We start from the raw sequence: 13,264 nt of genomic DNA on the forward strand, positions 1-13,264 counted from the left end.
CTCAGTCGTGTCCGACCCTCAGTGACCCCACGGACTGCAGCCTCCAGGCTCCTCCGCCCATGGGATTTTCCAGGCAAGAGTACTGGAGTGGGGTGCCATTGCCTTCTCCAGTAAGGACACTAAAAATTTGAAAATATAGAAAAATTAATCCAGTAAACCAAAAAGTAGTGGCCAAAAAAACCTGGAATATCTTACTAAGCATAAAACAAAATAAACATTAAAGCAAAAATCAATAAGAGGACTATTACACAAGGATTTTAAAAATTCAGTTTCCCAGAAGGAGATAACAATTCTAAACTTATATGCATCTAGTAATATAGCCTCAAGATATATAAACAAATGTTTACTCATCTGTGAGAGGAAACTGACAAAGCCACCATTACAGCGGGAAAGTTGAACACACTTCTCTTAGTAACTGACATCAAGTGTGTAAGAAATAGATAAGGGTAGAGAAGATTTGACTAGCACAGTTAACATTCTTGATTTACTGAATATATAAACAGTGTGTCCAGCAATTAAAGCATTTTTATTGACGTATAGTTGATCTGGGGAGCTTCTCAGTTGGCACTAGTGATAAAGAACCTGCCTGCCAATATAGGAGATGTGAGAGGTCCAGGTTCGATCCCTGGGTCAGGAAGATCCTCTGGAGAAGGAAATGGCAACCCACTCAAATATTCTCCAGTATTCTTCAACCCACTTCTTGCCTGGAGAATCCCATGGATGGCGAGCCTGGCAGGCTACAGTCCATAGGATCGCAAAGAGTTGGACATGAGTGAAGAGATCTCTTCAAGAAAATTAGAGATACCAAGAGAACATTTCATGCAAAGGTGGGCTCAATAAAGGACAGAAACAGTATGGACCTAACAGAGGCAGAAGATATTAAGAAGAGGTGGCAAGAATACACAGAAGACCTGTACAAAAAAGATCTTCATGACCCAGATAATCATGATGGTGTGATCACTCACCTAGAGCCAGACATCCTGGAATGTGAAGTCAAGTGGGCCTTAGGAAGCATCACTACGAACAAAGCTAGTGGAACTAATGGAATTCCAGCTGAGCTATTTCAAATCCTAAAAGATGATGCTGTGAAAGTGCTGCACTCAGTATGTCAGCAAATTTGGAAAACTCAGCAGTGGCCACGGGACTGGAAAAAGTCAGTTTTCATTCCAACCCCAAAGAAAGGAAATGCCAAAGAATGCTCAAATTACCGCAGAATTGCACTCACCTCACGTGCTAGCAAAGTAATGCTCAAAATTCTCCAAGCCAGGCTTCAGCAATATATGAACCATGAACTTCCAGATGTTCAAGCTGGTTTTAGAAAAAGCAGAGGAAACAGAGATCAAATTGCCAATATCTGCTGGATCATGGAAAAAGCAAGAGAGTTCCAGAAAAACATCTATTTCTGCTTTCTTGACTATGCCAAAGCCTTTGACTGTGTGGATCACAATAAACTGGAAAATTCTGAAAGAGATGGGAATACCAGACCATCTGACCTGCCTCTTGAGAAACCTGTATGCAGGTCAGGAAGCAACAGTTAGAACTGGACATGGAACAACAGGCTGGTTCCAAATAGGGAAAGGAGTACATCAAGGCTGTATATTGTCACCCTGCTTATTTAACTTATATGCAGAGTACATCATGAGAAACGCTGGGCTGGAAGAAACACAAGCTAGAATCACGATTGCCGGGAGAAGTATCAATAACCTCAGATATGCAGATGACACCACCCTTATGGCAGAAAGTGAAGAGGAACTAAAAAGCCTCTTGATGAAAGTGAAAGAGAAGAGTGAAAAAGTTGGCTTAAAGCTCAACATTCAGAAAACGAAGATCATGGCATCTGGTCCCATCACTTCATGACAAATAGATAGGGAAACAGTGGAAACAGTGTCAGATTTTATTTTGGGGGGCTCCAAAATCACTGCAGATGGTGACTGCAGCCATGAAATTAAAAGACGCTTGCTCCTTGAAAGGAAAGTTATGACCAACCTAGATAGCATATTCAAACGCAGAGACATTACTTTGCCAACAAAGGTCCATCCAGTCAAGGCTATGATTTTTCCAGTAGTCATGTATGGATGTGAGAGTTGGACTGTGAATAAAGCAGAGCACCGAAGAATTGATGCTTTTGAACTGTGGTGTTGGAGAAGACTCTTGAGAGTCCCTTGGACTGCAAAGAGATCCAACCAGTCCATTCTGAAGGAGATCAGTCCTGAGTGTTCATTGGAAGGACTGATGTTGAAGCTGAAACTCCAATATTTTGGCCATCTGATAGGAAGAGCTGACTCATTTGAAAATACCCTGATGCTGGGAAAGATTGAAGTCAGGAGAAGGGGATGACAGAGGATGAAATGGTTAGATAGCATCACTAACTCAAAGAATATGAGTTTGAGCAAACTCCAAGAGACAGTGAAGGCCAGGGAAGCCTGTCATGCTGCAGTCCATGGGACTGCAAAGAGTTGGACAGGAATTAGCGACTGAACTGAACTTATATATAGAATCTAAAAAAATGATACAAATGTACTTATTTACAAAGCAGAAATAGACTCACAGATATAGAAAACAGTCTTATGGTTACCAAAGAGGAAAATTGGAAGGAGAGATAAATTAGGGGTTTGAGATTAATAGATACAAATTATCAAATATAAAATAAATAATAAGGACCTACTGTGAACTATATTTAATACCTCATAATAACCTATAATGGAAAAGAATCTAATATATATGTATTTTGAATATAGATATATAGGAAAAGAATCTAGTATATATATATATAAATGAATCACTTTGCTATACCTTGAAACTAATAGATCATTGTAAATCAGCTATATACATCATTGTTTTTTAAGAAGTGTGAAAAGGCAAGCCACAATCCGAATGATATCTGCAAAACATAAATTAACAGGGCTTTTGCCTTTGCTTTTTCTTTTTTATTTAAATTAAAATCTAAACCAGTTCACTCACTTCTCCCCTTTTCTTCTCATGTAAATAATAATGATTACTATCCAGAATGTATAAAAAAAAATCCCTACAAATAAAAAGACAAAAACTCAATAGGCAAATGAGCAAAAGAGAGTCATTACACAGAAGAAACCCCAAGAAAAATGCTTCCTGAGTAACCAGGAAAAGGCAAAGTAAAGCCTCCAGGAGATACTATTTCACATGCACCGAACTGGCAATAACTTAAGAGTTTGATAATAACTAATGGTCTCATGGGCCACCTCATGCGAAGAGTTGACTCATTGGAAAAGACTCTGATGCTGGGAGGGATTGAGGGCAGGAGGAGAAGGGGATGACAGAGGATGAGATGGTTGGATGGCATCACTGACTCGATGGACGTGAGTCTGAGTGAACTCCGGGAGTTGGTGATAGACAGGGAGGCCTGGCGTGTTGCGATTCATGGGGTCGCAAAGAGTTGGACATGACTGAGCAACTGATCTGATCTGATCTGAATGGTCTCATGATATGAAGCAACAGTCATTCTTTCTCACTGCTTGTGGAGAATAAATTGCCAGAACTGCTTGGGAAATGGCTTAGCAATTCCTAGTGCAGGAGTTCTTAACCTGGATATGCAATTAGAACTCAGGGGGTCCATGTACTCGAATGGGAAAAAAAACAATGTCTGTGTTTGCACTAACTGTAACTGAGACTTGCCATTTCCTTCTGTTACCAACTAAACTTTTGTGTCACTAGTACTTGTGACTTCTACAAACCAAAAGAATATAGATTTTGTGTATCGCATTGAATTTGTTGCAGGTATCTCAAAACCACTTTGCCAACAAAAGTCCGTATAGTCAAAGCTATGGTTTTTCCAGTAGTCATGTACAGATGTGAGAGTTGGACCATAAAGAAGGCTGAACTCTGAAGAATGGATGCTTTTGAACTGTGGTGCTGGAGAAGACTCTTGAGAGTCCCTTGCACTGTAAAGAGGTCAAATCAGTCAATCCTAAAAGAAATCAACCCTGAATATTCATTGGAAGGGTTGATGCTGAAGTTGAAGCTCCAATACTTTGGCCTTCTGATACGAAGAGTCAGCTCATGAAAAGACCCTGATGCTGGGAAAGTGAGAGTGAAGTTGCTCAGTTGTGTCTGACTCTGCAACCCCATGGACTGTATAGCCTGCTAGGCTCCTCTAGGATGCCTCCAAGATAGCCATGACATCCATGGATTCTCCAGGCAAGAATACTGTAGTGGGTTGCCATTTCCTTCTCCAGGGGATCTTCCCAACAGAGGAATTGAACCCGGGTCTCCCACACTGCAGGCATACTCTTTACTGTCTGAGTCACCAGGGGCTCCTGATGCTGGGAAAGACTGAAGGCAAAAGGAGAAGGAGATGACAGAGGATGAGATGGTTGGATGGCATCACTGACTCAATGGACATGAGTTTGAGCAAACTCCGGGAGACAGTGAACAGGGAAGACTGGCATGCCACAGTCCCTGGGGTCGCAGAGTAGGACATCAGTGAGCGACTAAACAACAACCAGAGAAACTCTGGCCCATATGTATCAGGAGATGTGAGCAAAACACTGGGAGCCTGGAAAGGGCTTAAATATTCATCAGCAATATAATGGATAAACGGTGGAATATGCCTGCAGTATAATTACATTTTTTTTAAAGCACTTGAAGACTCAGGTGGCATTGAGCTTGATGCCTTATGGACTAATAGCATAGTATTATCCACAACCCAGAGGTAATTTATTCTGTTGTAAGTATGATGAATGTCTATTATTCTTGTATTAGGGATGGAGAAACACATGTAGCTGAAAAAGCTTATGTTGTTCAGTTGCTAAGCTGTGCCCCATTCTTTGTGACCCCATGGACTCCAGCACACCAGGCCCCTCTGTCCTCCACTATCTCCCAGAGTTTGCTCAAATTCACATCCAAGAGTCACCATCGAGTCAGTGATGTTATCCAAACATCTCATCCTCTGCTGCCCCCTTCTCCTTTTGCCTTCAAAGAAGTATAACCAAATATTAAAGAAGAAGGTGAGCGCATTCCTGCTTGCCAACTTGTCCATTATTCTAGAGTTGATCTGCTGCTTAAGGCAAATCAAGGGGAGGGGCTAAGGCTCTAAGGCATGACTATCAGTTTCTGTATCATCCTCTTTTACCTGTCTCTCACCCGGCAGGTGTTAGTCACTCAGCTGTGTCCGACTATTTGGGACCCAAAGGGCTGTAGCCCACAGGCTCCTCTGTCCATGGAATTTCCCAGGCAAGGAGACTGGAGTGGATTGCCATTCCCTTCTCCAGGGTATCTTCCCAACCCAGGAATCGAACCTGGGCTTCCCGCATTGCAGGGAGATTCTTCACCATCTGAGCCACGTAACTGCCTCTAACACCCGAGGGCTAGTCATTCAGGGAGGCTAAAGGAGAAGGCTACTTTTATGAAACTGACCACACATGACATTGGGGACCTGAGGATCAAGGCAGGTGGGCCCAAGGCCTCCGCCCTACAGGCTGGAGCGGAGTGGGAGCTGGAGGGACCAGCCCTCAGGACACAGGCATTCAGGACTGACACTGGCTACATTCCATGTGTCTTTTAAAACAAAGCACAACTCGCCCTTCAGTAAACTGTGAAATATTATTCTCCACTTGAACAAAGAAATCTGAGCCAAACACGCCTTTGTGACATTCTCACTTCTGCTTGGTTTTGAAGAAAACCTCTCAGGCAAAGCTGGGACATCTATGGAGGCCCCATGGCTGGATTCTGGGTGCTCTCCTGCAAGGCAGTGCCTGGTATCTCATCATCATCAACCCAACATCTGTGTCTGCACATGGCTCCTCTGTTCCCCACAACTTTTCTTCTTCTTTTTTAAGACAATGAACTTTCCTAATGTTATTTTTAAGCCAAGGAAAAATCTCCAAAAGCAGGCTGAATTAAAAAACAAAACAAAATGTTTAAAGTGAAAACCTGAGAATGTGATCACAGGCAGAACTGAAAAAGCAAAACAGCAGCTGAGGTGTGAGGCCCGGGGGGAGATTGCAGCTGATCTGGGATTGCAGCTGGCCCAGGACTCGGGGAACCTGAAACAGACCCTGCGGGCTGCAGGAAGCCCAGATGGCGATGCTGATGGCAATGGTGATAATGACGGTGAGGATGGTGAATCCTTGCTCAGCAGCCGGCCATGTGAGAGCCCTGGCCCTCCTGCCCTAGGCACCTAGAGGCTGGAGCTGGGATTTGTAGGGAGAGGCTAGCAGGGTGTGTCCAGCCCAGATGCTCCTCAGTCCCTTCCTGTGCACCTCACTGACTCTGCCCCGCATGTGTCTGGGGCAGGGGTCGGGGGTGGTGGAGGTGCAGTGGCCCTGACCTACAGTAGTAGGTAGCTCCATAGGTGCCCAGGTCCCTGACCAAGGGCTAAGGCAAGGAGGTTTTTTTAAAAAAATAACTAACTATACTAAAGGAAATCAACCCTGAATATGCGTTGGAAGGACTGATGCTGAAGCTGAAGTTCCAATACTTTTGGCCACCTCACTTGAAAAGGCCCTGATGCTGGGTAAGATTCAAGGCAAAAGGAGAAGGAGGCGACAGAGGATGAGATGGTTGGATGGCATCACCAACTCAATGGACATGAGTTTGAGCAAACTCTGGGAGACAGTGAAGGACAGGGAAGCCTGGCATGCTTCAGTTCATGAGGTCGCAAAGAGTCCGACTGGACTTAGCAATCGAACAACATGAAGTGATTCCTCAGAAAAAAGGAATGTCTTCCTCATTCCTTGGAGAAGCAACAGCCTAGAATATAGAACACATATCCAGACTTTAAGATGATAGTGTTGGTCACACTAAAATCATACTTTACATTTAGTGCTTCACAGTTTAAAAAACGTACTTCCCCCTTTATGGCCGCCTTTGATCCATGGGCAACCTGTAGCACAGGATAAAGAGACGGCTTCTCTTCTTTTTACAACAGATGATGACAACTTTGTGGGGATATTGGGAGAACTGAGTTGCATGATGTAGTAACAAGCAAGCAAATGTGCTCAGTCACTCAGTTGTATCTGTGATATTTTCCTGGCAAGAATACTGGAAGAGTGAAAGTGAAAGTCACTCAGTCGTGTCTGACTCTTTGCAACCCCATGGACTGTATCAGCTCAGTTCAGTTCAGTTGCTCAGTCGTGTCTGACTCTTTGCGACCCCATGAATCGCAGCACACCAGGCCTCCCTGTCCATCACCAACTCCCGGAGTCTACTCAAACTCATGTCCATAGAGTCGATGATGCCATCCAGCCATCTCATTCTCTGTCGTCCCCTTCTCCTCCTGCCCCCAATCCCTCCCAGCAGCAGGGTCTTTTCCAATGAGTCAACTGTATAGTCCATGGAAATCTCCAGGCCAGACTACTGGACTGGGTAGCCTTTCCCTTCTCCAGGGGATCTTTCCAACCCAGGAATCGAACCCAGGTCTCCTGCATTGCAGGTAGATTCTTTACCAGTTGAGCCACAAGGGAAGCCCAAATGAAAGTGAAAGTTGCTCAGTCCTGTCTGACTCTTTGCGACCCAGAGACCCAGTTCTCCAGGCCAGAATACTGGAGTGGGTTGCTAGTTCCCCCTGCAGGGGATTGTCCCAACCCAGAAACTGAACCCATGTCTCCTGTGTCTCCTGCATTGCTGGCAGATTCTTTACCACTGAGCCACCAGGGATGGCATAATGTAGTAGCCAGCCTATAAATCAGTAGGGAAAATTTACCTAAGATGTGATCAGTGAGGGCTTTCCTGGTCATCCAGTGGTTAAGAATCTGCCTGCCAATGCAGGGGACACGGGTTTGATCTTTGGTCCAGGAAGATCTCACACACCGCAGGGCAACTGCTGTGCAGCAGCTACTGAAGCCGAGTACCCTAGAGCCTGTGCTCTGCAACACGGTAAGCCACTGAGATGAGAAGATCAAGCACAGCGATGAAGAGTAGCCCCTACTCTCCATAACTAGAGAAAGCCTGCATGCAGCAACGTAGACCCAGCACGGCCAAAAACAAATAAATAATTTGTTTTTTTAAAAGAGAGATAATCAATAAAAAAAAAAAAAAAAAAGGACAAAACGTGACATATGTAAGGATTCCTTTTGTATCAATTGTGAAAGGTTAGAACTGGACATGGAACAACAGACTGGTTCCAAATAGAGAAAGGAGTACATCAAGTCACCCTACTTATTTAACTTATATGCAGAGTACATCATGAGAAATGCTGGGCTGGAAGAAGCACAAGCTGGAATCAAGATTGCCGGGAGAAATATCAATAACCTCAGATATGCAGATGACACCACCCTTATGGCAGAAAGTGAAGAGGAACTAAAGAGCCTCTTGATGAAAGTGAAAGAGGAGAGTGAAAAAGTTGGCTTAAAGCTCAACATTCAGAAAACGAAGATCATGGCATCTGGTCCCATCACTTCATGGGAAATAGATGGGGAAACAGTGTCATATTTTATTTTGGGGGGCTCCAAAATCACTGCAAATGTTGATTGCAACCATGAAATTAAAAGACACTTACTCCTTGGAAGGAAAGTTATGACCAACCTAGATAGCATATTCAAAAGCAGAGACATGGCAACCCACTCCATTACACTTGCCTGGAAAATCCCATAGATGGAGGAGCCTGGTAGGCTGCAGTCCCTGGGGTCAGTGCGAGTCAGACACGACCGAGCGGCTTAGCTTTCACTTTTCACTTGCATGCATTGGAGAATGAAATGGCAACCCACACCAGTGTTCTTGCCTGGAGAATCCCAGGGACGGGGGAGTCTGGTGGGCTGCCATCTATGGGGTCGCACAGAGTCGGACACGACTGAAGTGACTTAGCAGCAGCAGCAGCAGTCAAGGCTATGGTTTTTCCAATGATCATGTATGGATGTGAGAGTTGGACTGTGAAGAAAGCTGAGCGCCGAAGAATTGATGCTTTTGAACTGTGGTGTTGGAGAAGACTCTTGAGAGTCCCCTTGGACTACAAGGAGATCCAACCAGTCCATCCTAAAGGAGATCAGTCCTGGGTGTTCACTGGAAGGACTGATGCTGAAGCTGAAACTCCAATACTTTGGTCACCTGATGCGAAGAGCTGACTCATTGGAAAAGACCCTGATGCTGGGAGGGATTGAGGGCAGGAGGAGAAGGGGACGACAGAGGATGAGATGGCTGGATTGCATCACCGACTCGATGGACATGAGTTTGGGTAAACTCCGGGAATTGGTGATGGACAGGGAGGCCTGGCGTGCTGCAATTCATGGGGTTGCAAAGAGTCAGACACAACTGAGCGACTGAACTGAACTGAACTGAACTGAACTGAAGGGCTTCCCTGATGGCTCAGATGGTAAAGAATCTGCCTGCAATGCAGGAGACCTAGGTTAGATCCTTGGGTCAGGAAGATCCCCTGGAGAAGGCAATGGGTACCCACTTAAGTATTCTTGCCTGGAGAATCCCATGGACAAAGGAACCTGGTAGGCTACACTCCATGGGGTTGAAAAGAGTCAGTTAGCCATCCAGTCAGCCCTGGGCCCTCTCTGCTCTATTCAGCACCTGGGACACAGCCCTTCCTTCATTTTATTCATCAGACTTTCACTAAGAATCAAAATCACCATCACCAACCCCCTGCGGAAAAGCAGTTTGGCCATCACTTCCCTAGGGCACCACTGCCTAGGGCCTCAGGGATTGCAGCCTGGCCACATCTGTCCAGTGAAACGGCTGGGAAGGCTGTGGCCCAGAGCTGCTGAGTCAAGGTCTCAGAGCCGCTTCCTGCAAGAGGGATTTGCTCCTTTCAGTCGAGGGGACTGGACTCTGGGTGAGACTTGATTTCCAGACCCCAACCCCTCTCTAATTCTACAACCAGCCTTGGGCAGGCACCAGGGCTCCCAAAGCCACAAAGGTGAGCATGAAGGAGTTCAGTTCAGTCGCTCAAATCCAGGTCACTTGGAAATGTGGACAGTACCCCTCCTCAGTCTTTGTGACCCCTTGGACCACAGCACACCGGACTACCCTGTCCATCACCAACTCCCGGAGCTTGCTGAAACTCATATCCATCGAGTTAGTGATGCCATTCAACCATCTCATCCTCTGTCATCCCCTTCTCCTGCCTTCAATCTTTCCCAGCATTAGGGTCTTTTCCAATGAGTCAGTTCTTTGCATCAGATGGCCAAAGTATTGGAGCTTCAGCATCAGTCCTTCCAATGAATATTCAGGACTGATTTCCTTTAGGATTGACTGGTTTGAATTGATCTCCTTGCAGTCCAAGGGACTCTCAAGAGTCTTCTCCAACACCACAGTTCAAAAGTATCAATTCTTCAGCACTCCTTAAGGAGCCGCATAAGCTTTCCTTATGGTCCAACTCTCACATCCATACATGACTACTGGAAAAACCATAGCTTTGACTAGACAGACCTTTGTTGGCAAAGTAAAAGTGATTCCCAAAGTGGGGTGAACCTTGAATGAGGAGGAGGTCCAGCTGGATGGACCACACACCTAAATTCTAAGTCCAGATCGCTTGGAAATGTGGACAGCACCCCTCCTCAGGTCCCAAGTTCTCTTTCTGGGCATCATGGCCCCCTCCCACCTTTTCTTCCTAGAAGAAAGATATTAGGTGTGTTTAGTTTAGGAAAGAAGTTGACAGATAGAGAGGGTGGAGGCAGTTAAATGTTATTGATATGCCTAAAGCCAGTAATTCCTGACCTGGCCAGAAAAGGCCCAAGGTTTAGATAAAGCAGATCCTGGAACCCCCACCCCAAACACAGGGGAAAAAAAATCTCCTGGACTCTGATAATCTGAGCCTCTTAAAAATACTCTTTCCCTTTTGTCCACTTGGAATCACCTTTCCTTGCCCGCTTCCTGCAGATCACTCAAATTCCAGGGAGCTGAATCAGAGGTGGGGGTTGCTGGTACAATATGCTTGTGACTTGCAAGAGCTTTGTTGTCTTTTCAAACGAAATAATCAATTTGTTTCCTTTTTCTTTTTTGGCCCCAAGGCATGCAGGATCTCACTCTCCCAACTAGAGGCTGAACCCATGCCCCCAGCAGTAGAACTGCAGTCTTAACCCCTGGACTGCCAGCGAAGTACTGCAAGAGTTTTTAAGGTTCACTGTTAATAATGAATAATAAATGTCAGTAATTTGTGACTTTTGACGTAGCAGGTTTTGAGTCTTTCTTCATTGAAAGTGTATTTTATAGACCTTTCAAATTCATCGATCTGAACTCCAGATTCACCAGCCTACCACAAGGGCTCCTTCTCTGGCCAAGGACACAAAGTCTCCACATGACCTTGTGTTCAAGATGGAATCTCAGAAATGGTTTCCCTCTTACCCACATGTGTGCCCACCTCTGGGGTCCTCATTCTTGCTCCCCATGGGGTCCTCTCTCAACAGAGCTGACTCTGGACCAAGAAGGGTCAGGGCCCTCATCTGACTATTTCCAGTGGTGCCAGCTCCCTCTCCAACCCCACCCCTCAAGCAAGCCCTCCGCAACCCCGTGCTCCACCTCACCCTAGCCACAGGGCCTTAGCTCTTCCAGTTTCTTCTTCCTGGAATGCTCTCAGCAGATACCAGGTCTCCCCCCAGGCCTTTTTTTCAGAGGCCTCTCTACACACCCTGCCGAACAGTCTGTCACTATCTCTTCTCTCTGCTTTTCCACATAGAATGTAGATCTTTTCCTCCCTCCCGACCCCACACATCCATTTTGGATCATAGAAAAAGCAAGAGAATCTCAGAAAAACATCTACTTCTGTTTCATTGACTATGCTAAAGCTTTTGACTGTGTGGATCACAACTGTGGAAAATTCTTCAAGAGATGGGAATACCAGACCACCTTACCTGCCTCCTGAGAAATCTGTATGCAGGTCAAGAAGCAACAGCCAGAACCAGACATGGAACAACGGACTAGTTCCAAATAGGGAAAGGAGTACGTCAAGGCTGTATACTGTCACCCTGCTTATTGAACTTAAATGCAGAGTACATCATGCAAAATGCCAGGCTGGATGAAGCACAAACTGGAATCAAGATTGCTGGGAGAAATATCAATAAACTCAGATAGGCAGACGACACCACTCTCATGGCAGAAGGCAAAGAGGAACTAAAGAGCTTCTTGATGAAAGTGAAGAGCAGAGTGAAAAGCTGGCCTAAAACTCAACATTCAAAAAACAAAGATGATGGAATTCAGTCCCATCACTTAATGGCAAATATATGGGGAAACAATGCAAACAGTGACAGACTTTCTTTTCTTGGGCTCCAAAATCACTTCAGAAGGCGACTGCAGCCATGAAATTAAAAGATGCTTGCTCCTTAGAAGAAAAGCTATGACAAACCTATGACAAATTAAAAAGCAGAGACCATTACTTTGCTGACAAAGGTCAGTCTAGCGGCTTTGGTTTTTACAGTAGTCATGTATTGATGTGCGAGTTGGACCATAAAGAAGGCTGGGCACTGAAGGATTGATGCTTTCCAAGTGTGGTGTTGGATAAGACTCTTGAGAGTCCCTTGGACTGCAGGGAGATCAAACCAGTCAATCCTAAAGGAAATCAGTCCAGAATATTCATTGGAAGGACTGATGCTGAAGCTGAAGCTCCGATACTTGGGCCATCTGATGTGAAGAGCCAACTCATTGGAAAAGACCCTGATGCTGGGAAAGATTGAGGGCAGGAGAAGGGGATGACAGAGGATGAGAAGGTTGGATGGCATCACCAACTCAATGGACGAGTTTGAATAAGCTCCGGGAGTTGATGATGGACAGAGCAGCCTGGAGTGCTGCAGTCCATGGGGTCACAAAGAGTCAGACACAATTGAGCGACTGAACAACTCTACACAGAGGATCTAGGACAGACTGTGTCTCCCCATGCTTACTCCAGCCCCAGGATCAGGCTCAGCAGACCGTAGGTGCAGCAATGCTGACAGTTGCTGATGGAGCCGGGCCTGCCCTCAGGTCTCAGCTGAAGCCTCAGTGGTCCCCACCCCTCATGAGGTCTCTTCTGTTCCCTCTTCTCACATCCTTTGAGGAGCTAATCAAAACAAGAAGCTCATCAAAACAAGCAGTTATTATTTGCATTTTTAGTAATGAACATCCACCTTGTCTTCTGGTTCAGGGGTCAATCTACAAACTGCAGCCTGAGGGTCCAGCTCTGCTGCTGCCTGGTTTGGTGAAGGGGGTTTTGCTGCACAGCAGTCCTGATGGCTGGCTGTGGGTGCTTCTGTGCAGCCTGGTCAGAGCTGAGCAATTGTGATGGAAGCTTGACAGCCCATACACCTAAAGTACTGACCACCTGGCCTGGCCTTTTCAGAAAGTTCACTGATGTCCATGCTGTGCCCAGGAGGAA

This window comes from Bubalus kerabau, chromosome 5 (assembly GCF_029407905.1).
Source record: "Bubalus kerabau isolate K-KA32 ecotype Philippines breed swamp buffalo chromosome 5, PCC_UOA_SB_1v2, whole genome shotgun sequence".
Lineage (NCBI taxonomy): Eukaryota > Metazoa > Chordata > Mammalia > Artiodactyla > Bovidae > Bubalus > Bubalus kerabau.